This window comes from Arvicanthis niloticus, chromosome 23 (genome assembly GCF_011762505.2).
Source record: "Arvicanthis niloticus isolate mArvNil1 chromosome 23, mArvNil1.pat.X, whole genome shotgun sequence".
In the NCBI taxonomy this organism is placed as follows: Eukaryota; Metazoa; Chordata; class Mammalia; order Rodentia; family Muridae; genus Arvicanthis; species Arvicanthis niloticus.
The window spans coordinates 10,137,351-10,162,186 of NC_133430.1; the positions used below are offsets into that span (position 1 = coordinate 10,137,351).

The 24,836-nt window shown below is 46.3% G+C and overlaps 1 long non-coding RNA gene across 1 annotated transcript; it reads right to left on the minus strand.

Moving 5' to 3' along the window:
- Window positions 1–20,560: 20,560 nt before the first annotated feature.
- On the minus strand, window positions 20,561–22,075 carry LOC143436787 (uncharacterized). Its single transcript, XR_013106620.1, has 3 exons — window positions 22,003–22,075; window positions 21,384–21,607; window positions 20,561–20,804 (listed from the first exon to the last, which is right to left on the minus strand). It is a non-coding gene; the product is annotated as an uncharacterized LOC143436787 (long non-coding RNA).
- Window positions 22,076–24,836: the final 2,761 nt, after the last annotated feature.

The following is a 24,836-nucleotide window of genomic DNA, read 5'->3' on the forward strand; positions in this document are numbered from 1 at the left end:
ATCATTTAAATTAGAATAAAGAATTTACAGAAGAATCCAATCTAAAGCCTACAGAGATGCCTTATGACAAGATTACAGTGTGGCAGTCCATTAAGATGGCTAGAAGTAAAAAGGTTTAAAGAAGCAATGATGTCATATGTTTTGCATTCACCCTATGTGAAACAGATACTTCACACAAAATTGTATAATTCCAAAAACTTGGAGAGATTTGGTGTCAGCCATCTTAGAACCTGGCCCTGAACTACAATGGCTAACATGGGATGTTGGAGGGCCCTGCTGCTGAATATTGGGACAGCTCTCTGAGCTCACTGCAGAATAGAGGACTCCCTTGCCCCAACAGGACTGGCTGCTCTCTGCTTGTCCTTATTTGGAAGATGTCTCTGGGGCCTGGCTTATCTTCTGTTTCTTTGTTTGTTTGTTTGTTTGTTTTTATTTTTATTTTTTTCTTTATTTTCATTTTGTGTGTATGCATGTTTTGTGTGTGCAGTGCCCACGCAGGCAAGAAGAGTGCATCAGGTCCCCTGGCACTGGAGTTACTATGATGTGAGCAGCTATGTTGGTGCTAGGAATCGGGCTCAGGTCAGCAGCGAGTGTTCTTATGCACAGAGCCATCTCTTCAGCCCTGGTCTTGGTTTTTGGCAGTGTTTTGCTGTGTAGCCTCAGCCGACCTCAATCCCCAAGCTTCACAATACTCTTGCCAATTCTCTGTGCTGCTGAGCTACAAACTGCCTTGCCCAGGTCTTGACAGCATCAGGCGATTAGGATCCAGGTTCCGAGACTGGTCTATCATTGTTGCTCAGTGTCTGGTTAATAGCTCCCCCCATCAACGAAGGCTGTCTGTACCGGGCCCACCAAGAGGGCAGCACCAGCAGGTCCTCCCAACAGAGACCGGTTCCGCCCTCGTTCTAGGCAGCCCTGGTGACCAGACTACCCAATGGCCGCGTGCGCGCACTAGAGGAATGTGTGCGGCGTGGATCGCACACTGCGGGGTGCTGGACCTTGTCAATCAGGTGCCCCGAGGGCAGCCGGAGGAATAGGACAGCCCTGGGGAGTGGGCGGCCCCGGGAGTGGGCGGCCCGGGCCCGGAGGGCCTGGCTTATCTTAAGTGTGATCTTTGGTACAGTTCTCAGCAAATGCTTTCCCCTGCTGCCCAGGTGATGATGAGATACTGTGCCCCGTGATAATAGGACTGTGCTGTTGATGGAAACAAAGCACATGGTAACCCCCTACCAGCCATTCCCTAGCTGCTGCTCTCTGCCTGCAATAAAGTTGAACTGCCACTCCGAAGCTGATCCTAGTAGTGTGTCATTCCGTTGTGCTCATAGGGCATCCAAAGCCTGTTCTTCAACTCCGCTCCCCTCTCCCTCGTAGGTTGGTGACAGAAAAATAAACAAACAAAAAACAAAAACAAAAACAAAAAAAACAAAACAACAACATTAATATTGTCAAAGTTTAGTTTCCAGATGAAGGTCAATATTCTGAATTAAGAATACAGCTTATGTTTAATTTTGCCACCTTGGATCAATGTTGCATAATAGCTTTAAGTGCTTAGGACAAGGTTGAACAACAGGGGAAACTATCTGAATCCTTTACAGAAATAAGCCAGGGTTCAGATGAACCTTTCACTTACTTTTTACAAAGATTAATTTCAGCTGTAAATAGAGTACCATTAGATCCAGATGCTGGAGAATTTTTAATTGACTCTTTAGCTTTCAAGATTGTCAATGCTGAATGCAAAAATGCTATTGGAGCTTTAGGGGCTAGGTCAGCACCTCTTTATGAATGGATTAAAAACAACTGTGGATATTGGATCTAATGCTCACAATTCAGTTGTGATTAGACAGACAAAAGATGTGAGAGCCCAGAATGTCCAGTGCTGTGACTGTGAAAGACCAAATCATCTCCTAAAGGACTTTAGACAAACAGTTCCTGAGGATAAAATTCTCTCTAATGATGATCCAGGGAGAAAGTTTCCTAGAATGTGTAAAACACATGGAAAGAGCAGACACAGGGTAAGGGGTTGTGCTCAGTCCTGACAAAAACAATGCGAGCCATTCGTTCCCTGTCAGCCAAGGAGAAACTGTCCTAGAAAGCGACTCGATATGACAGACAGCACTATAAACTTGACTGAGTCATTCAACACAGATAGGGCAGCTCCAGTAGATGAAACGAGATTTGGAAGATACCAGAAAAGAGGTATTTTACCTAGCTGCAATAAATTATAAGAGACCAAAATTGAAATTACAGTTAGATGGAATTGAGATTCAAGGTCTAGTGGACACCAGAGCAGATGTAACAATAACTTCACAAGGTTCCTAGAATCTAGCTTGGCCACTTCAAAAAGTATCTACACAGCTTCTAGGGCTTGGGCCATTGTATCAGGTAAAACACGTCTAAAATGGATTGAATACATAGGACCAGAAGGTCAGGTAGGGAGGTTAAAGCCATATGTAGTGATAAAGCCATGGACTTGTGGGGAACAGACCTATTGCAGTAGTGGGAATCATAGCTTAGCATTCCTCCAACTTCTGGGACAAGCCGTAAGATAGAAGATTTTCCTGAGAAAAGTATTGAAAAAAGTTATCAAAGACAGTTACAGACTGTCCAAGCTGTTCATAAGCAGGACACAGCAGAGGTTAGCTCTCCTAATTTATGAGGAGGGCCACTGCTGATAGAGTACCAACTGCCCTACCACTAAAATGGTTAACTGGCAAGCCTGTTTGAGTAGAGCCTTGGTCCTTAAATGAGGAAAAGTTACAGGCACTGAACAGCTGATCCAAGAGCACCTGGAGGCTCAGTATACAGAAGAGGCCACCAGTCCTTGGAAGTCTGTATTTGTTGTTAAAAAGAAATGTGGAAAATGGAGGATGCTGACAGATGTAACAGCAATCAATCAAGTCATTCAACCTATGGGGTTTTTACAACCAGGAATCCATTTAGCTTCCTTATTACCTAAGACATGGCCTATTATGTTGACTGATTTAAAAGATTGCTTTTTCCCAACATCCCTTGAGAAACAAGATAGAGATTTGATTGCACAATGCCCACTTTTAGCCATGATAAATGACTAAAAGACAACAGTGGAGTGTCTTGCCACAATTAATGTTAAATTGTCACACCTTATTTCAATATTTTCTACAGCAGCTGTTGGAAATAATTTATAACCAGTATCCTCAGACTATAGTTCAGCATTATTTGGTTGATACCTTGCTGGCTGCTTACGATGGAGATACTTTAGGAAAAATTTTTGTTGAAGTAAAGAGAGTTTTGCCTTGTTGGGAATTACAAATTGCTCCTGAAACAAAGTACAGAGAGGAGATACTATTAATTATCTAGGATACAAGATTGGTCTTCAGACAACCCAGCTACAGAACATAAAGATCAGAAGAGATCAAGTACAAACTCTTAATGATTTTCAAAAATTGTTGGGAGATACTAATTGACTAAGGTCCACAATTGGATTAACTACTCAAGAGCTAAGTGATTTATATCAGATCCTACAAGATGATAAAGACTTAAATAGTCCAAGAAAATTATCAGCTGAATCTGAAAAAGAATTGGGTCTGGAAGAAAAGAGATTACAGGATGCACATGTGAATTGCTTGGATCCAAAGCCTCAGGAATTCTTATGCAGAGAGAAAATAGTATCTTACAATGGATAATTTTAGCATATAAACAGAGAAAAAAATTAAAAACCTATATAGAAAAGGTTTCTGATTTGGTTGCGAAAGGGAGAATAAGACTTTGTCTGATAGTAGAAACAGACCCAGCAGAGACTATAGTTCCTTATACTAATGCTGAAATTACCTTATCATGAGTAACCAAAGAGGATTGGCAAAGAGCTTGCAGCGATTTTTTTTTTGAGAAATTAATAAGAGATACCCCAAAAGCAAGCGACTTCAGTTTATCAAAAGAATTAACTGAATTCTTCTGCATGTAGTGAAAGGAACACCAATTTCTAAAGCTTCTACTTTTTATACATATGCCAATAAATCAGGAATGGCAGGTTATAAGTCAGGAAATATAAGAATATAAGTAAATAACTCAAAGACCATATGCTTCAGTTCAGAAGTCAGAATTATATGCTATTCTCATAGTTCTGTTCAATTTTCCAGAACTTCAAACAGTTACTGATTCTCAGTATACAAAGATGGTTGTTTTGCATATAGAAACTGCTGTATTTATTCCAGATAATTCAGAATTAACTTTGTTATTTATACAACTGCAACAAGTAATTCAAAGTGGAAATAATCCAATATATATAACTCATATTTGACCTCATACAGGTTTGCCAAGACAATTGGTAGGCTTTAGAAAATGAGATAGATCAGTTATTCATAGGAAATGTATTAGAGGCTTCAAATTTTTCATAAAAAGCATCATGTAAATAGTAGAGGTTTAAAGAAAATAAATTTTTCTATAACCTGGTGATAAGCCAAGGAAATTATAAAATATTGTCCTACTTGTTTGCTTAAGCAGGTAATAACCTGCTGGGAAAGTGACCCTAAGGGTACCCAAAGAAATTAAATTTGCCAGATGGATGTGTTTCATTTTGCAGAGTTTGGAAAATTAAAGAATATGCATCATATGATTGGTCATGATTTCAATGGACTTCTTGAGTCCAAAAGAGGTAAGTCAGCCTGTAGAAGGAATGTTACCCTCAGAATGGAAGTCAGGAGATTTGTTGGGGAAGAAGCTATGCATTTGTCTCCACAGAAAACAAAAAGCTATAGATTCCTTCAAACAATAAAAATCCCATTTGACCAGGGGATGCCTCCTCAAAGTCTTGGCTGCTGACAAGAAGGAAGAAACCAGGAGAACAACAGGACAGGTGATGTGATTGCTGATCCCTCTGCATGGGGGCAGCTCTGAGACTAGCTGAGACAGGAGTGTCTATGATAGCCAATGAATTGTGTTGGCTACAGAGTCCTCATGACTGTTGCAGGATATCCTTTCATATGGCATGAATGGAGATTTATATTACGTTTGGTAATGCAATCCAAATGGACTTACACGTTTGAAGCCTCTTACCTGCTCAGACATAAAAAGAGAATCATCGCTGATTTGTGCACACCACACATCCCATAGTGTGTCAATGCAGAATGTATGTTACCTTTAAAAGCTTGTGTGTTCAGACACCAGTGAAGACAAAGCAAGTAGCCCAGGTGATCCAACCTCCCAGACAGCCTCAGTTGCTGTTTCCTCAAAAATTGCATCCAGGGCAACTTCAAAGCAGCCTGCTTTAGCCAGTTAAGTCCTGTACTTTCCAATCACACAGAGACTGGACAGTAAATGAAACACTAGCTGTCCCAGGACTTGGCCAATATGTAGTCATAATGTTTCCTTACATTGTGTAAAGTTTACCCTTGTGTTGTTCAAATGCTGATTTCTTTGCCCTCAGATCTTGTTTCAATCTGGACACAGGATTGTAAAGCTTATATAAAGAATCTCCTGTCTCAAGCTTGTGTAAATAATTCTTATCATTTGTTCTCTGTCTTGTCAATAAATGCTGATCACTCAATGGCTGGGTAGAATAGAGACTAGGGCAGGACATTTCCCAAGTAGAGCAAGGAGAGAGGGAAATTCAGATCAGTGATGAGGATGGAAGATTTGGAGACATGAAGGCGGGGTCTAGAGAGAGATCATGGAGTCACACCTGAGCCCCAAGATCCAGATCAGTAATAATGATATGCAAGTGTCATGGGATGGGGCTGGGGGCAGCCAGATTAGCAGAGAAGGCTAAGGAAGATCATTTAAATGGTCAGCTAATGATTTAATGATCATTTAAATGTGGTGAAGTTTTAAATAAGTCTTGGCTTCTCCCTGAGATTATTGGGAAGTAACATAAGATAAAGAAATACAGCTATTGGATTAATTCACTGTATATTTATATTAAAGAAAATTCGATTACACACACATTCCAATTTCTTACCATCTCCAAAAGATGCCTTTTCTCCCAGACAACAGGAACCAGTTTTTAGAACATGACACCCTTGTTCCCAAGAGGAGGGGTGGGGAATTTTTGGTTGTTCAGTGGGAGACAGATGTTTGTTGTCGTTTAGGGGTGTTGCTTAAAAGTTCTTATGGCTCACAATCAGGGAGAAAAAGATTCAGGGCTCTTTTCTTTCTCTTTTTCTCTTCTATCCTTTCTCTCGTTTCTAGTGTTAAGGGGTAAAAGGGGATGTAAGGAAATGTGGGGGGGATATCGGGCTTAAGTATAAGAAAGGTGGATTGTTGTATCTCCTGTTAGACTAGAAAGCAACTGTGAGTCTGAAATGGCTATTCCTGGTTGTCAGCTTGACTCTATCTGGAAGGAACTACAATTCAGAACTGGAGGGCTCACCTGTGATCCAGATCTTAAGGCTGGAAGACACAAAGTTCTAACCTGGATCTTGGCATGGAGATCTTAAGGCATAGTGGCTATGAAAAGCTTAGGTCCAGGCAAGGTAGTACAGGCCTTTAAACCCAGGAGACTGAGGCAAGGAGATCTCTGAGTGCCTATCACTGGCCTCATGTTTTGTCGGTGTTCACGTTCCTCACTTGCTGATTGGCTTAATAAAGATCTGACAGCTTATGGATAGGTAGGAAGGGGAAGGTAGAACTTCCCTGCAGAGTGGGGGTCGCTGGGAGAAGGCAGAAATGAGGATATGCCGGTAGGACATAGAGGTGGATGGAATGAACAGGTGCAGACAGAACTAGCCACGTGGTGGGGTGCAGTGCCAAGATTATTGGGGTGATATAGACTGAACTAGCTGAGAGTCTGCCCAGCCAAAGGCCTAAAGAATAATAAATACTAAGTCTCTGTGTCCTTTTTTAGCTACTGGTGAGTCCAGAATGTTCTGCTCCAGTCTCTTCCTGCTTTGTCCACCTTACACTGCTCAGTACTGTCATGTGGGACCTTCCCATGTGCAGACTCACAGGCATTTGAGCCAAATGATGGATCTCTGGAAATGACCAAACCAGTCCTCCCATAAGCTGCTTTCGGGAGAAAAGTGGCTGTCGTAACGTATGTGCATATTTACTCTGAAGAATATGACTCCAGAGTGGATGCTTCATTCTTGCTCGACACTGCTCTTTGTGCAGCCGGCCCTTCCTCTTTACACATCTGTTTTCCTTTTCAGGTAGTAGGCAGGAGTCACTGGGAATGTGTATGTTTGTACATATATGCAGATGTGCATGGCCCGTTTGCATGCAAGAGGCCAGGGTATTGGATGGCTTCCCCTGTCATTCCTCTATTCTCTTGCAGTGGGATCTTTTCTGAACTTGGAGCTGGTCTTTGGCCACATTGTTGTCAGAAAGCCACTGCAGTCCTGTCTTTGCCTGCTCTTTTCCCGAAGTGAGTAGCAGCCCTGTCCAGCTTCTTAAATGGGCTCTGGGATCTAGACTCAGGTTCTCTGATTGCCCAGCAAGCAGTCTTGCCTCTGAGCCATCTCCCTAGCCCCTCAGTCCGTTTGTTTGTTTGTTTGTTTGTTTGTTTTTAAATGCATGCTGATGTTTTGCCTTCATGTGTCTTTGTGAAGGTACTAGATGTTCTAGAATTGGGACCTTAGATAGTTTGAGCTGCCATGTGGTGTTGGGAATTGAACCTGGGTCCTCTGGAAGAGCAGTCAGTGCTCTTATCCCCTGAGTCATCTCTCCAGCTCCCACCATGTTAACTTTTTCAGTGCATGTTTGGTTTATTATATATAAATGAAGATTCAAAGCCAAACCTAGACGCTCATCCAGAGGGGCAAACATTTTCTGACATTTCTCAACTCTTTTGCTACACCTTTTCCAAATCTAGTTAGGATTACACTGTACACAATGCCATACATGTCTCCTTACTCATAATGTTCAAGTTCTTAGAGCTAGCTCTAAGAACTAAGGGTTCATAATCTAAGAACTAAGGGTTCATGATTCCATGGACTCTGTATGACTCACACAGAGAGTAACTCCTCTTTCGATCCTCACTCCAGTTCCCAGGGGAGTGACTGTGGATGTTGACTGCAAGCTGCCACTGCCCCACGATCATGACAAGTTCTGTGCTCTCTCACATCCTCGGCCTTTCTGCACAGGTATAAGGGATTCTTCATGTTCTCCCAGTGGCCTGCACCAGACACCAGAACAGCTTATTCAGTCTGCTGATGACAGGCACCACCCTCACTAATGAACTGAGGGGGTTACTGTTCTTGTGCTTCTCTGTTCCCAAGTTATTTGGCTCCAGTAAGCTCTTTGGCCCCCATTTCCATTTAAGTAAAGCCTCCCATCACCCACAGTCCTCCTGCCAGGTGTCTCAGTCACCCCATCTTATACAAGGCCCAAAGTGCCCCTGCCTCCTTCCAGGTCCTCCTTTCCACACTGCCTCTGGACATTCCGGGGCCTTCCAGTGTACCAGGAGCCCTCCCTCTAGAGTCACCTGTCCCCTTGACCTTCATGTTGTGTGTTACAAGTGGCTTCAGGCTTTGGACTTTAATGTGAGCATGCGATAAGGCCTCCCTCTTGTTTCTGTTCCTTTGCTGTGAGGCAGGAAAGAGGACCAAGTGTGAAAGATGAAACCGACTGTCAGACTTCTGCAGAGGTAGCTGAGTCAAAAGAGCATTTCAGCTGTGACATCCATAATCCAGAGCAGAGGGACTGGAGATGCTTCTGGAAGCCTCCCCTGCCTGCAGCTGGTGCTCAGTTCTCTCAGCCCCTCCAACTGCAGTCCCATGTTTCCCTGTCCACCCGACCCCTGCCCCTGCTCCTCTCAGTCCCCTGGCTGTCTTTTCTCTTGTCCCTCCTTGTCTCTCGCCCTTCGCTCTCCTGCTTCACTTCCGTCCTCCCTAGCAGAGCATTAGTGTATAGATTTCACACCCGTCCTGTTTCTCAGCTACGGCTTCATCTGTTATTAATGGCACCAGTAGATGTGCTCTGAACCTTCCCCTCCCCCTAAGAAGATTCCAGCATATGTAATTGTTTTACTTCATGGCTTTTAATTGATTTTTCTTCCCAAGGGTCCTCAGACCTCTGTAGAAAAGCTCCTTGTTCTATGAACCAGAGGAACTGGAGCACCCTGCTGCTCTGTACAGCACCCTGAGCAGGCCTTCTCACCTGGCCGTCACCTGTCTGTCTGCGTTCTCTTTCCCCATCCACTGCACCAGCCTGAAACTGAGACACAAGCCTTTGTCCGGCTGTGTGGAGGACTCTGATTAAGTCCCTCCCTCTTTCCTTAAGGCTGGACCTAAGTCCCCTTCTTTCAGACACATCTTTTTGGGTGCAGATGCTGGCAGAATGACTTTTCTGGGTCCCCTCAGGCCGAGGGTTCCCTGTGAACTGGATGCTGTTCAATACGCTGAGCTTTAGGGGCTGAAGCAAGGCATCAACTGCCTTGGCATATTTTCTGGACCACACACTCATGGTTTCCTACCTAGGGCATGATGCCCTGTATCCCTGCCTTCCCCCAGTTCCCTCCTCGCTGCCAGGCACAGTTCCCTAAGATAGTCCCTTCTCTTGCTGGAACACACAGAAAACACCTCTACCAGCACTGGGCAGATCCAGCCCCCAGTCCCTGTTCCCTTCGCTACCCATTTCCTCAAAGTATCTCTTGTGTTTATTGGGTACTTTCTTCGGTGTCTGCTCCACAGAGCTGCCCTGGTATTGATAACTGACAGCAGAGATGAGGGTGTGCCCAGCTACCAGCAGCATAAGGATGCTGAGCCAGGTGCACAGCTACTGTAGGAGCCCCTGTCTTCTCAACCGCACCTCAGGAACTAGCTTGCATAGGAGCAGGCCCTGTTTGCCACTTCCTGCTTTACACTGAGCCTTAATACTGCGAACAAGAACAAGTCCTTTGTGTTCAACCAATTTACTATTTGGTTTTGCAAGGTTCTGCAAACAGCAGGATTCCACCCAGGAAGTCCTCAGCAGGGGCGGGTCCTGGCTTACTGATGTCACTGTCTGATGGCAGATTTGCAGGCTCTCCTTGTGGGCAAAGGCTCAGCTCTGCCCCCTCTGGGGCTAGAAGTTCAGTTCTCTACTAGTTATGAAAGCAGTCAGGGCTGCTTTGGAGTGGGCTCGATGTCCAGGAAGCTGATAGTGAGGCCAGCCCTAGAGAGGTCAATGGGGCAGATATGGCAGGCTGTGACCAGGTAGTTCTCACTGTTGGCTCTCTTGTGTCTGTCTTTAAAATGACCATCCATAAAGTTTATGATAAAGATTGGGAGCTAACTGGGACAAAGAACAGAGTGTGAAAAGGAAGTTGACACCATAAGGCAGAGACCAACTCAGAAGCCCAGGCTTGCCTGTTACCAGAATTGTAGCAGAAGACCCAGGTTGGGGCAGGAGACATAGGCTTTCTGAACACTGAACCATGGTAAGGAAAAGGCTTGGTCGGTTGGCTTCCCAGGGCTGTATCCTTCTGCTCTCAAGTTCTTGGCTTCCTTCCCTGTTAGGGTAGCCTTTTCTTCTCTGTTTGAAGGTGTGTGTCTGTGTGATTTTCAGTTGTTATTTCTGTACCTGTAGAAAGACAAGTGCTGGCAGGATTCTGGTATTGTCATTTCTATGGCCCACCATTGGATTTTCTATTTTCTAAATATCCGTCCTTCCTCACCTGCCTCAGGCAATCTAGAATTGTATCAGAGATTGTCTCACTACCATCAGTTGTAATAAAGAGCAGGAAGGAGGAGGGTGGAACTTCTGGGCAGAAAGGATGATGCAGGGGAAGAAAGCAGAAGCAGGAGAATCCAGAGTGAACCCAGAGTGAACAGACACTGACTGCAGCAAAGCAGAGGAAGGTATAGAGCTAGCCATGTGGCGGGTCATATAAACTTAAGTGATAGCTGAAGATTGTCCTGGCAAAAGGCCCAAGCTGTAAACTGTAATAAGAATCTTGTGTCATTATTTATACCACTGACAGGTTGCAGGAAGTTCCCATCTTCTCCATCATCTGCCCCCTCAGTCCTTCTTAGACAGTTAGCTGGAAAGAAGGGATAGGGACCTACCTCAGCCTCCAGTGGCAGGTGAACAGAGGAGCTTGGCTGGCCTTGACCTTGTCATTTATGGTGGCAAGGACCTGGATTGCCAGTAGCATTCCTCAGCTCTAGGTCAAAAGTCTCAGGGAAAAAAGCCCTGATATAACTCAGTTTGTAGCTGAAGACCCAGGAAATCAGGACTGCTGGGGAATTCCAGTCCTAACATCGTGGCAGTACAAGTTCTGCCTCTGAGTGCAGAGGCAGCCTCACCTCACAGGGCACGGCTGCCCTGGAGACAGAGACACACCCAGAACAGGGCTCCACCAGCTTTCTAGGGATTGCTAATCCAGTCAAGCCCAAACTGACAAGATGCATTGCTTTGGGCGATTGACCTAAAGTCCGAGTTCTGACAAGTCAGCAGTTCTGGTTGTCATGAGGAATGTGACATAAAGCTGGGTTGTTGAAGTAATTATTTATAACGGCAGCACCTTATCTGGCTTGTAGTTACGGAGCCCCCATGTTCCCCACTAGGCTAGGCCTGGGATCATGAGCAGTTCTAGCTGCTGCCACGGCTCAGAGCCCACCACTCAGGCGACCAGAGACACACCTTGCCACCCATGAGACACCAGCATGGGAGATGGCTCTGCCAGTCTGCCACGCTGTCTCCACAAGGCTGGGCTGAGCCCAGACCATCCTGCCATCCATGTGGTACCCGGTAGAAATGAGACTCTAATGTTTAAAGTTTATTCAATAGCTTTATATATTTGGTAATGCTCAATAAGAAGATGCCCACACAATTGGAAGTGTTAACCAATAAACTAACCTAGATATAAGTTGTTACCCAGGACTGCTCCTGATACATGCGTGGTTCTCCATCCTCCTACATCTCTGTCTCCTTCCTAGCTCCTTCTCTTCCTTTTCCTCTTCCTCTCTTTACTTCTCTTCCTCTCCTTAACCTACCTTAGCTCCTCCCGACTTGCAGGGAAAATATGCCGATACACTGGGTAGCTTAGGCAAAGCCCCTTGGTTTTAAAACATTTCTAGGAAGCACACGGGTGTAGGAAGAGGTCTGGCTGTCAAGAGGAGACCCAAATTCACTGGTCTCTAACGTTCAATCCACTGCCCTTAGGTTTGAACTTTTTTATGGTGTCCATGAAAACACCCCAGAATACTCTAACCTGTATGTTTTCTGCTAGTTTCTATGTGGGCTTTACCCCAGACATGCCTGAACCAGGGCAGGGGACAAGGCTCACCAGCCTGCTTCTATGAGGATCCTCTATGCACCAAAGGACAGGGCCACCTATAATCTGTGTCTTGCCAGAGCCTGGTTGAGCTCAGAAATAACAGCTGATGTCCTGTCTCTCATTAGACAGAATAAAACGCCAAATTTAAGCCATCCAGAATCTGTCAATGTATCAGGCCATTTTTTTCCTACCAGGGTGTATGCACATGCACGCAGGTGCCAGCAGAGATCAGCAGAAGGCAGTGCAGACTCTGGGGCAAGAGCTAAAAGTGCTTATCAGCTGATAACCATAGGTGCTAGGAGCCAAGCCACGCATTTTCTGAAAAAGCCATCTTGGTCAGCCATCTCTCCAGGCCCAGCAATATAGTTTTTTTTTTTTTTTTTTTTTTTTTTGGTTTTTGGTTTTTGGTTTTTCGAGACAGGGTTTCTCTGTGTAGCCCTGGCTGTCCTGGAACTCACTCTGTAGACCAGGCTGGCCTCGAACTCAGAAATCCACCTGCCTCTGCCTCCCAAGTGCTGGGATTAAAGGTGTGCGCCACCACCGCCCGGCCAGCAATATGATCTTGATCCTCCTACCTCCACCTCCCAAATTCTGAGACTGGTCATGCATGCACTATGATGGGCTGAGAGAGGGGGAGATTTGGTTGGAGAGTGGAGTTAATTGGACCTCTCTAGGAAGCTGTTTCCCACATAACAGTGGAGCAGACTGTCCCTGCTAGGGCTTGGGTTTTCACTCCTACCTCAAGTCTAGCTTTTGAAGAATACATCAGCACATCAGTGAAGCGTTCTCCCTGCTTTGCCTGTGATCCCACAGCTACCTAGGAACAGAACCACAGTGTGTAATCCAGAGACCTGGGTGCTCCTGGGCCTGCTACCGGTTAACTGCTCATGTGGTCTTGGATAGGTCACTTGGCCTCTCTGAGATTCTGTGCTCCCCACCACCCCTAGCCACCACCCAACCACCAACAGCCAAGCATGGTCAGAGCTGATATCCTCAGCCTCCACCCCTGGGTGACCTATGCCTGCTGCAGCCTCCAGAACAGGAGAAACAGTCCCAGACCTGTGGGGAGACCAGCCCAGGTGTGACCCCATAGAGCCATAGGCCGGGTCACTGCCTCACCAGCCCTGGGAACAGCAGTCTAAGAGAGAGGCACCACTGCAGTGCACAGGTACACACACTGCTGCACGGGAGCCTATAGACAGGGAAGTGGGAGAGAGTGTGTGCAGCTTGCTGGCTGGCCCAGCTACAAAGGACAGACACATTTCTCTCTAAAGAGCATTTTCCAGGGTCCCTTCAGGAACCAACCTCTCTGGACACCAAGATAATGGAGGGTGTAAACCACAGAAGCAACCCAACTGACCAAGGACAGTAAAGGGTGAAGCAGGAGTTGCTTTCATATGGGAAGGACAGAAGCCCACTGGAGGAAGGGACATGGTGCAAAGACTAAGCAAACCTAGTACCCAATAGGACAGCCCCAGTTCAGCTTGGGGGACAACCCCTGGCCCACCTAGCCATGGTAGAAGCCTGTGGCACAAAACCAGGAAGTGGGTGGCAGGCCTGTTCTACCTACTGTGTGGTTCATGGGAGCAGAGTCAGCTTCCTGAAGGCCATCCTGAGAAGGGCTTCTTGATTCTCCCTGCCTGCTTAGGTGGGAAAGGCTGGATGTGCATGAGGGGGTGGAGGAATGAGGCTGCCTAGGGCCTGAAGTCAAAGGGACAGTAAGAGCAACCTAGCTTGGGTACCAAAACAGGATGCAAAAAGCTTTGGTGCTCCATGGAGGGTGGGTGAAAGGGATTGTAGGTCCTCTAAACCTGACCGTGGGATTCTTGGCAGTGACCCCGGCTGTCTAAGAGATATAGCCATAATGTCCCAGTGGCTTCCCCTAGTACCCTGAGAAGAAGGCAGATCAGAATAGAACTGATTAAGCGCTTGTGAGGAGCCGCCCTCACATTCACCGTTGCAAGATGGCGCTGACATCCGTTCGACCAACTGACAAATGGTTTGCGCGTGTGCTAGTGCACTGCCTCACCTGTGACACAATACCGGCCAACGGGCTACAGCCAACCATTGGGTGCCACGTCCTAGGCGGGGAGCAGTTTCCTATATAAGGGCTGGGATTTTGCCCCCTCGGGGTCCTCTTCATCTGTAAGCTTATGCTCTCCCTCTCAAGACGCATAAAAGCTTTACTGCAGAAGGATCCTGTGTGTGCCGCGTCGTTCCTGCTGGCGGGAGGTTGCGCGGGCCATCTGGTGCCGAAACCCGGGAGATCTCGACCTCGTCATCGTCAGCACCTCAGAGGACCCCTCGATTCAGAGGAGGATTCAGAACTGCAGGGAGGTACATTCGGAGAGGTATGTCTGCCCCTGAAATTTATGGCCTGATCTTCACTGTGATTTTCATGGTCCTTGTTCTAGTTGTTAAAAACTGTTTAGGAGATGAAAACTATAAGGAAGCAGTAAGTGAAGGGCAGGTTACTCTCGAGGGAGTTCAGGACAGCATGTCAGAAACCGAATGGAGTGAGAGGTTGGGCGCGCGCAAGAAAAAGGACGTCCCAAAAAAGAAGGATAGGCACCCTCCTAAGACAGGAGAGATACCCCCGATGGAGTCCAGTATCCTTCGTAAGGAGAGAAAGGGTGGGCTCTACCCCTCTTTGGAGCTGGAGGCACTGACCCTCGACAGTTCGGAAAGCTCCAGTGATGATGACACCTCTGGTAAGGATACTCTTAACTTGGAGGAGGAGGCTGAGTTAGATGAAGAAGCAGCTAGATATGAGGCAGAGAGATATCACCCAGATGATAACAAGAAATATAAAAAATTACCTAGAATTCCTCCTCAAAAGACGGTGCCCTCTGCACCTCCGCCTTATGAGGCGCATCCTCCATCAGGTTACTCGCTTGTACCAGAAAAGGTGAGGAGAAAGATCAGGACTGTATTCCCTGTTTTTGAAACAGAAAATGGAGGGCGAATTCATGTGCCAGTAGATTTCAACCAGCTTAAGGAACTGGCCGAATCTGTTCGCAAGTATGGGACCAATGCTAATTTTACCCTAGTACAGCTTGATAGACTTGCCAATTCAGCATTAACACCAGCCGATTGGCAAATGATTGCAAAAGCCGCCCTCCCTAATATGGGCCAATATATAGAATGGAAAGCACTGTGGTATGAGGCCGCACAAGCACAAGCCCGGGTCAACGCTACTGCCTTGACCCCGGAACAGAGAGATTGGACTTTAGACCTGTTAACAGGTCAAGGGGCTTATACTGCTGATCAAGCTAACTATCATTGGGGAGCCTATACCCAGGTCTCTGCCACGGCCATTAGGGCATGGAAGGCACTTTCCCGAAAAGGGGAAGCGAGTGGACAACTCACAAAGATAATTCAGGGACCCCAAGAGTCCTTTTCAGATTTTGTGGCCAGAATGACAGAGGCAGCTGGGCGTATTTTCGGAGACATAGGTCCAGTCGAGCCCCTAATCCAACAGATAATTTTTGAACAAGCCACTCAGGAGTGCCGAGCAGCCATTGCTCCACGTAAAAACAAGGGCTTACAAGATTGGCTTAGGGTCTGCCGAGAGCTCGGAGGGCCCCTTACTAATGCTGGGCTGGCGGCTGCTATTCTTCAATCACAGAGGCGTCCCCTGATGAGACCTGGTCCAAAGGTCTGCTATAATTGTGGCAAGCCCGGTCATTTTAAAAAGGATTGTACAAATTTGAATAGAAAGGTAGAGACTCCCACTCTTTGTGACAGATGCGGCAAGGGATATCATAAAGCTAGTGCATGCCGTTCAGTAAGAGATATTAGGGGCAGACTCCTCCCCCCGCTGGATAATCAGTCAGACGAGATGCCAAAAAACGGGACATCGGGCCCCCGGTCCCAGGGCCCTCAAAGATATGGGAACCGACTAGTCAGAACCCAGGAAGCCAACAGAAAGAGAAATCAGGAAATAACCCAGGAAGACCCACAAGGGTGGATTTGCGAGCCGCCTCCAACTTCTTACTAATGCCACAAATGAATATTCAGCCAATTCCGGTGGAGCCTATAACACCCTTGCTTCCTGGAATCATGGGCCTTATCCTCGGCCGAGGATCACTCACCCTGCAAGGTTTAATAGTGTACCCCGGGGTAGTGGATGGCCAGCATTCTCCTGAAATACAAGTCTTATGTTCTAGCCCTAGAGGAGTTTTTTCTATTACAAAGGGAGATCGAATAGCCCAGTTGCTATTCCTCCCTGAGGTGGGAAGGGTCAATAGAATGGGAACAGAACAGATGGGCTCCTCAGGTAGTGATCTAGCTTACTTAATGATTCCCTTGAATGAAAGGCCTAAACTGTGTTTAAAAGTAAAAGGAAAAGATTTTGAGGGTATTCTAGATACTGGGGCTGATAAGAGTATCATCTCCTCACACTGGTGGCCCAAAGCATGGCCCACCATTGAGTCATCACATTCGTTACAAGGCCTAGGATATCAGTCTTGCCCCACCATCAGCTCCACAACCTTGACCTGGGAATCCCCCGAAGGACAGCAGGGAAAATTTATACCTTATATTCTTCCTCTTCCCGTTAACCTCTGGGGAAGAGATGTCTTGCAGGGTATGGGTCTCACCCTGTCAAATGAACCTATTCTTAAAAAACCATATTCGGACCAGGCAAGAGACATGATGATTAAGATGGGCTACAGGGAAGGAAAAGGACTGGGAAAGTTGGAACAGGGCAGGGTGGAGCCTATATCCCCTAGTAGAAAACAAGATAGAAAAGGGTTGGGTTTTTCCTAGGGGCCGTTGGGGTAGTACAGCCTATACCGTGGAAAACAGAGGACCCGGTGTGGGTTCCCCAATGGCCTTTATCCTCTGAAAAACTAGAAGCTGTAACAAAATTGGTAAAGGAACAATTAGAGCTCGATCATATTGAGTCTTCTACCTCACCTTGGAATACTCCCATCTTCGTGATCAAAAAGAAGTCGGGAAAATGGAGATTACTCCATGACCTCAGAGCTATTAATGAACAGATGAAATTGTTGGGCCCAGTCCAGAGGGGCCTTCCTGTGCTCTCTGCTCTCCCTTGTGGCTGGAAGCTCCTCATTATAGATATTAAAGATTGCTTTTTCTCCATACCCTTGTGCCCTAAAGATAGGCCTAGATTTGCTTTTACTATTCCTTCCATTAATCATATGGAACCAGACAAGAGGTATCAATGGAAAGTCTTACCCCAGGGCATGGCCAATAGCCCCACCATGTGTCAAATTTTTGTTCAAACAGCCTTGGGACCGCTAAGACAACGATTTCCCACCTTACTTGTCATCCATTATATGGATGACATACTTTTGTCACATAAAGAGTTAAAAATATTACAAGAAGCCTACCCCTGTTTGATACAAACTTTGGCACAATGGGGGTTACAAATAGCAGTGGAGAAGGTTCAGATCTCTGAGGTGGGCACCTTCTTGGGGACTGTTATTTCTCCTACCAATGTAATTCCCCAAAAATTGGAAATCTGTAGAGACCATCTGCACACCCTCAATGATTTTCAGAAATTATTGGGAGATATAAATTGGCTCAGACCCTTTTTGAAAATTTCTTCAGCTGAGTTGAAACCTTTATTTGATGTTTTAGAAGGAGACCCCCATATCTCCTCTCCTAGGGCCCTTACTCCTGCCGCAAGTCAGGCCTTAAAGAAGGTAGAGGATGCCTTGCAAAGAGCTCAGCTGCAGCGCATTGATGAATCACAACCTTTTATCCTGTGTGTTATGAAAACCATTCGGCTGCCAACTGCCGTGTTGTGGCAGAAAGGGCCCTTATTATGGGTTCATCCGAACGCCTCTCCTGCCAAAATTATAGACTGGTATCCCAATGCAATTGCCCAGCTTGCGCTTCGAGGAATAAAGGCAGCCATTACTCATTTTGGACGAGAGCCTAACTCTCTCATTACACCTTATACTGCTGCGCAAGTACAAGTTCTGGTGGCCACCTCTAATGATTGGGCAATCTTGGTTACCTCCTTTTCAGGACAGATTGATAATCATTATCCTAAACATCCTGTTTTACAATTTGCATTGAATCAGGCTATAGTATTTCCACAAATTACAGCTAGGCAACCTCTTAAGGATGGGATTGTTGTATATACAGATGGGTCAAAGACTGGTCTGGGTGCTTATGTAGTAAATAATAAAGTGGTGTCAAAACAGTTCAGTGAAACATCACCTCAACTTGTAGAATGTTTGGTGGTACTGGAGGTCCTTAAAAAACCTTTCCAGGGCCTCTTAACATTGTGTCAGATTCCTTTTACGTGGTTAACGCAGTTAACCTTCTTGAAGTAGCTGGAATCATAAAGCCCTCTAGCAGAGTTCATGGCACCTTTCAACAAATACAGCTTGCTTTGTTGAATAGAAGATCTCCTATGTATATTACTCATATCAGAGCCCATTCAGGACTCCCTGGCCCTATGACTTTGGGAAATGAGCTAGCAGATAAAGCTACCAAGCTCGTGGCTGTTGCGTTATCATCTCAAACAGAAGCAGCAAGGGAGTTCCACAAACATTTTCATGTGACGGCGGAGACCTTGCGTCGCCGTTACTCACTTACCAGAAAAGAAGCCAGGGAGATTGTTATTCAATGCCAAAATTGCTGTGAATTCTTGCCTGCTCCTCATGTGGGAATAAACCCACGTGGCATAAGGCCTTTACAGGTCTGGCAGATGGATGTTACTCATGTCCCTTCCTTTGGAAGGCTTCAATACTTACATGTCTCTATTGATACATGTTCTGGTATCATTGTTGCCACACCTCTAACAGGTGAAAAGGCCTCACATGTGATCCAACATTGTCTGGAAGCATGGAGTGCCTGGGGGAAACCCAAACTCCTCAAAACAGACAATGGACCAGCTTATACCTCTCAAAAATTTCAACAGTTCTGTCACCAAATGGCAGTAACTCACTTGACTGGACTTCCATACAACCCTCAAGGACAAGGCATCGTAGAACGTGCCCATCGCACACTTAAATCATATTTAATAAAACAGAAAGGGGGAGTTGAGGAGGCTCTCCCCCCAGTACCAAGAGTAGCTGTTTCCATGGCACTCTTTACCCTTAATTTTTTGAATCTTGATGCTCAAGGCCACACTGCGGCTGAGCGTCATTGTATAGAGCCTGACAGGCCAAAAGAAATGGTAAAATGGAAAGATGTGCTAACAGGAAAATGGAAAGGCCCGGATCCTATTTTGATAAGATCCAGGGGAGCTGTTTGTGTCTTCCCACAGGAGGACGAGAATCCCTTCTGGGTACCAGAGAGACTGACCCGCAGATCTTTGAACATGAAAAAACCGATGCTGCCAAAGTCTACAGTTGATCATCATGATGAAGATGTTGATAAGCCTGAGGATGGTAACAGGGACACCATGGTGGGGGATTATGACAACCTTCCCAATTCCCATGCCGGTGACCAATAAGTCTTTGGGCTTGGCCTATATCCCTTATGATGATCAGATTCAGAGCGTGCCCACCAATAACAGCTATCGCTTGTTAGGAAGTTTATGTTTTATATTTTACTTTCTCCCCAGATATTAGCACATATTATAATGATACCTTTATGGGATTTAATTTCACATACATGAATCCGAGAAAGGCAGATGTGAATCCGTTTGACCAATGGCTCCTTTGTGGGGTAAACGGAAGTTGCACCGATCTGTCACCCCTTGTTATGCTAGGGAAGGGGGGCCACCGCTAAGGGACAATTGTCATTTGACTGGACGGGTACCCTTGGTGGTTCCCTTGGTAAAAGAAAATCGGGGGGTAGCTTTAGTTGGCAATCTGCTAACACCAAGTATACTGAGTTTAAGAGCATCACATATGGATCTACTCCGGTCTGTGTATGGCCACCTTTTGTTTGGATAGTGAGCAATGATAGTTTTATCTGGAATGAGACCTTGACATGCGCACCTAATACCTGCTTTTTTGTTCTCTGCTGGAATGCTACAATGTTCCCTTTTGCCATGGTTACCCGCTTGCCGAGATTTGTTCCTGTGCCAGTAGAGGCACCCAACACTTTAGCCCATTTTAGAATTAGGAGAGATTTTGGAATTTCTGCCATTATAGTGGGCATTATTGCAGGGGCCGCTGTAATAGGATCGGTTACAGCCTCTGCCCTTGCATTATCCTCCTCGGTGCAGGCGGCAGATTCTATAAACCAACTGTCTGCATCAGTCACTCCAGCATTGGATGTACAAGCCTCTGCCAATTCACAAATCATGGGGGGATTGATGCTAGTGAATCAGAGGATTGACCTGGTTCAAGAGCAAATTGATATTTTATGGCAGTTGGCTCAATTGGGATGCGAACAGAAGATGCCTGGGTTATGTATAACATCCATACCTTATGATAATTATACCCGCACCACTAATTTGTCAAAAGTTTTTTCTCAGTTTTTATTGCAGAATTGGACCCTAGAATTCGAAGAAACGCTTCATAAATTGCGCTTTGCCATAATTGAGGTGAATTTGACCCGCCTTGATTTATTCTTGACCGAGGGATTGTCGTCATGGATCCATTCAGCCATCTCCTTCTTCAAAGAGTGGGTGGGGGTTGGCCTGTTCAGAGCTGCACTCTGCTGTGGGGGTGTGTTACTCCTCTGGTTGGTTTGCAAGCTTAAGGCACAAACGAAAAGAGACAAGGTGGTTGTCACCCAGGCACTCACGGCACTAGAACAAGGTGCCTCCCCGATATTTGGCTCTCTATGCTTAGGCAATAGATCGCTGGCTGCTCAGCTCTTGCACCCCAAGAGGCTGCCCTCACTGCACTGGGTAGAGTGAGTGTGCTTCAGCAGCCCAGGAGAGTTGCATGGCTAAGCACTGCAGCAGAATGGCCCTGCGGTGTTAAATGGGCCTATTCTGGGGAGATATGTCATCTTGCATGAAGGTTGAGTGCCTAAAATAACCTTCCCCCAGGAAAAATGGCACAGAGAGAGTTGTAGGCTATATCAGCCCTTGCACATCGCTGGGCGTTGCCCATTGCACGCGATAGGGTGATCTTGCCTTACTCTAATTTGCTTACTGGGGATTTGACCTCTATCTCTGCTCTCAGCATTGGGTGGTCTATTGCTTGATGATTAAAAGAAAAGGGGGAGATGTGAGGAGCCGCCCTCACATTCACCGTTGCAAGATGGCGCTGACATCCGTTCGACCAACTGACAAATGGTTTGCGCGTGTGCTAGTGCACTGCCTCACCTGTGACACAATACCGGCCAACGGGCTACAGCCAACCATTGGGTGCCACGTCCTAGGCGGGGAGCAGTTTCCTATATAAGGGCTGGGATTTTGCCCCCTCGGGGTCCTCTTCATCTGTAAGCTTATGCTCTCCCTCTCAAGACGCATAAAAGCTTTACTGCAGAAGGATCCTGTGTGTGCCGCGTCGTTCCTGCTGGCGGGAGGTTGCGCGGGCCAAGCGCTCTCTGGAAGGAAACCGAAGGTGAATGGACATCGTCCCAACATCTCAATGCACACCCTCTCCTCTCACAGAGAAAGCACCCTTTATAGGAAGGGACCCATGGCCACAGCTTCCCTAAAGTCTCAGCAACTGATAGTATTTCTTAAAGATATGTTTTTATCAGGGGCTCTGATGGCCTTCTGCACCTTGCCAGCCCCTTCCCACCCCAATGCTACACAGATAAGGAGAGAGAAGTAGCTGCCCACTGGGGTACATCCTGAAGGAAGGTCCCTTCCCTGGTCTCAGGGACTGGAACAACAGTGGGAAATAAGATCAATGACGGTTTGATGGATGACTACAGGGTGGAGAAGCCAGAAGAGACTGCACAGTGCCCAGACACTCCCGCAGGAAGGGGTTCACCTCCAGTCTGTTTTTCTGTTGTCAGGGGCATCAGATGTTTTTCTGCTTTGCAGATATTGTCTGCCCCTGGCCTTTAAAAAAAAAAAAAGATGTGTTTTTATTATTTTTAATTCTCCCCTCTCCCCTTCCTCCTCCTCTTCCTCCTCCTCCTCCTCCTCCTCCTCCTCCTCCTCCTCCTCCTCCTTCTTCTTCTTCTCTCTCTCTCTTTCTCTCTCTCTCTCTCTCTCTCTGTGTGTGTGTGTGTGTGTGTGTGTGCAGGTGCTCAAGAGCTACAGGTGGTTGTGAGCCACGTAATGTGTGGGAATGGAACTTGGGTCTTGGGACAGAACAGCAAATTCTTTTAAACAGTCTCATCTCTCCAGCCCAAAATAACCTTAGCATGAGCAGTCCCAGTCACACCCTTTGATCCTATTTCTTTTTTTTCTTTTCATTCGTTCTTTCTTTTTTTTTTTTTTTTGTTTTCGAGACAGGGTTTCTCTGTGTAGCCCTGACTGTCCTGGAACTCACTCTGTAGACCAGGCTGGCCTCGAACTCAGAAATCCGCCTGCCTCTGCCTCCCAAGTGCAGGGATTAAAGGCGTGAGCCACCACTGCCCAGCTATTTCTTCTTTTTTTTTTTTTTCCTGGCCACCAGGAAGCTCCATGTCAACATCACACTTTTTTTCCTCCCATTTTAGACATTTGTACAGGAAATGCTATTTGCACTTGTGAATCCTTCCTTCCTCCCTGCCCCCCATTTCTTGCAATCCATCTCAGGGCCTTACAGAGGCTGGGCAAGTGCTCTGTCAGTTTTATAGCTACCAGGAAGTCTTTGGGAATGAGGTGGGACAGTCTCACTTTTGTTTTTCTTTTCTGAAACAAGGTCTCAATAAATAGACCAGGCTGGCCTCGAGAACTCAGAGATTCATCTGCTTCTGCCTCCTGAGTGTTAGATTAAAGGTGTGGGCCACCACACCCTGCCTGATACATTGTTTCCTTAAAAGTCTTCTGTATTATGTAGGTGCCCAAGGATTGAGGTTTCAGGCACTGACTTCTAAATCATTAGAGCCTGGCCCAAACTCATCTTTAACCATCAAAATCATCATGTTTTTGGCAGCAAGAACTATGTTTCCCTACAAATACAGTATAAGAATCCTTGCTTTAGGATTTGAAGGACTTTTGGAGACTGTCCTCTGCAACCTGATGGCAGTGGGAGGGTTTCTCCCACAAAAAGCTGTTGAAATGCTTGGGGGAGTTGTTTGTTGACCAGTCAGGTGAGGTTGGAGGAAAACTCCAGAGCCTAGAATGTTCAACTTTTGAAACGTTGGTTGTACAATGTGCAGGTAGATGTCAGGGAGAAGTGTGTCCTTCCTGTTGACCAATGCCGGCTGTAGGCACCAGTCTCTTGGGTTTGCTGAACACACTGCTCAGATGTCTTTTACCAGGACTCAGACACCAAACAGTGACCATGGCATTGTGTGTGTGTGTGTGTGTGTGTGTGTGTGTGTGTGCATGCACGCACGTGCGCCCACAAGTGTGACAGAGCTGCCTGCAACTCCAGTTCCAGAAGATTCAGCACCCCCTTCTGCCCTCCTCAGGCTTCTGCATTCACATGTGTGCATGAACTCATGCCTGAATACACAATATACTTAAAAGTGTGCATATGTGTTTAAAACTGTTAATCCTTTCAGCAGCTGTCACTGGTGCCTTTGGTGAGTACACTAGCACCCTGCAAAGGGCTCTTGTTATTTTCAAGGTCCTTTCTTCCTCACAAGAGGCCAGAAGAGACAATAAAGGTTCCAGCATTTTGATTTCCCTGTGAGGACAAGGCAGGGAGGGGAGTGTGGAATGCAGGTTTGACAGCTGAGTCCTTATCTTTCAAAGTCGGGCAGTTATTGATAACTTCTCAAAGTGAATAACTGATACCCTAATGGTAAGTCTTTTAAACACGGAAATAAGAAAGGACCGGGAGATGCCTTACTGATTAAGGTGCTTGAGGGCAAAGAGGGATGGACAGGGGGCTGAGTTCAGATCCCTAGCACCCACATCAAAACCAGGCATGGTGGAACATGTTGGTAACTGCAGTGCTGGAGGGGAGGGGAGGAGACAGTCGATCCAGGAGGCTGACTGGCCAGTGGAGCTGAAAGGGTTCAGGAGGAGATCCTATCTGCAAACACACAAGGTGCAAAGTGATTGAGAAAGACTCCACATTGATCTCTGCTCTTCTCCCACACACATGTGCACATGCAACACACGCACCTGCACACACATGTAAACATGCATACATGCATGCAGCTATACATACAGGCACACACAAAAATAAAAACGTGTATCTGAGCCCATCGTTGTGGAACAAGCCTGTAATCCCAGCACTCCAGAGGCTAAGGAAGGAGGGCCACAAGTTCAAACCAGTTTGGGTTGCATAACAAGACCTTATCTCAAAAATAGAAAAATGTGGACCTGGGGTGTTGGGTGTATCTCATGGGTAGGATGCTACACTACAAATTATGGCCCCAGGACTGAAAACAGTAGCAAATCGTGTACCCGTCACTAATGTCATTGAAAGAAAGTAAAAAGGAGAGAAAAAATGGATACGCCCAAATCCATCTGCCTGGATTTCTCTGAGACTGTAACAGTTCTGCTGCTGGGAGTGGGAGGCCCTGTACACGCCGAGGGCCCAGCCTCCCATAGGTGGTCTGGAACACAGCTAACTCTCAGCTGTTACTGAAGGCAGTACCTAACAAAGATGTCAAATTTAACAGCTCATGAAACCGCAAGGCCTGTTTTCCAAGTCTGATCTCTACCTTGCTAGCTGGTCCAGGGAAGCCCCCAGCTCAGTGTCAGCAAATCAGTCAG